The following is an 859-nucleotide window of genomic DNA, read 5'->3' on the forward strand; positions in this document are numbered from 1 at the left end:
ATATTTATTTACTAATTTATTTTAACATTATTAAATAATTGAAACTCTTCATCCAAACAATTCCAAAGTTTTGTTCCAAAAAACAAAAGGACTTATTACCCGGCATGATTCACGCATAAAATAAAAATTTTACTCTCTACTTTAAAAATTAAAAAACAGCCCTCTTAAGAGTAAACTGCTATTAAATAAAAATGTTAAATTATGAATTTGTAGATTCACAAAAACTCTCTTTTAAAAAAAAAAATTGTTATTGGATCAATATTTGTTTTGTATGAATTTCTCCAAATTTCACTACAATAACTGGAAGTAAGCTGGAATTCATGCTGAATATAAAATGTGAAAGCATTTTTTTACTGTGTTCTTTTGGTTTTGGCATACATAAAGCTTTAGAAATAAACATTTTTTACATGTAGTTTCTAATAAGCTGATGTTCAATAACCATCTTTGTTCATAAACTCATTCAGTTTCTATCCCTCCAAGTTTGATATTGAACTTTCTTTCTATTTCTAAAACTAGTTTAAAAATGTGTTGACCTAAACATTATGAATTTGTATCCTTTGTAAAAATAACAAGCTCAATTTTTATCTTTTTTGATATATTAGCAATATCATTTTAATAAATTATGACCAACTGTGCTCCTAAAACAGAGCCTTGGGGAATTCCACAAGTCATTATCCTTTTTTCTTAGACTTTACCATCAATTCAATGTATTAACGTCTATTTTAAGTAGCTTTGCAACCAGTTCATAACCACTCCTCTAATATAATGATACTCGAGTGGGAAGTGAAGGTTTGTTCACCTGACTGGATGGCATCAAGAGGAATGATTCTGTGCCCCAGAAACTTCCCATTTTCCTCAT

General features: G+C 28.4%; 1 protein-coding gene across 1 annotated transcript in view; it reads right to left on the minus strand.

Moving 5' to 3' along the window:
* The window catches only part of plcb2 (phospholipase C, beta 2), a 23,782-nt gene that overhangs the window by 13,853 nt on the left and 9,070 nt on the right, over positions 1-859 (minus strand). The window lies entirely within an intron of this gene.

Source organism: Oryzias melastigma, linkage group LG22 (genome assembly GCF_002922805.2).
Source record: "Oryzias melastigma strain HK-1 linkage group LG22, ASM292280v2, whole genome shotgun sequence".
In the NCBI taxonomy this organism is placed as follows: domain Eukaryota; kingdom Metazoa; phylum Chordata; class Actinopteri; order Beloniformes; family Adrianichthyidae; genus Oryzias; species Oryzias melastigma.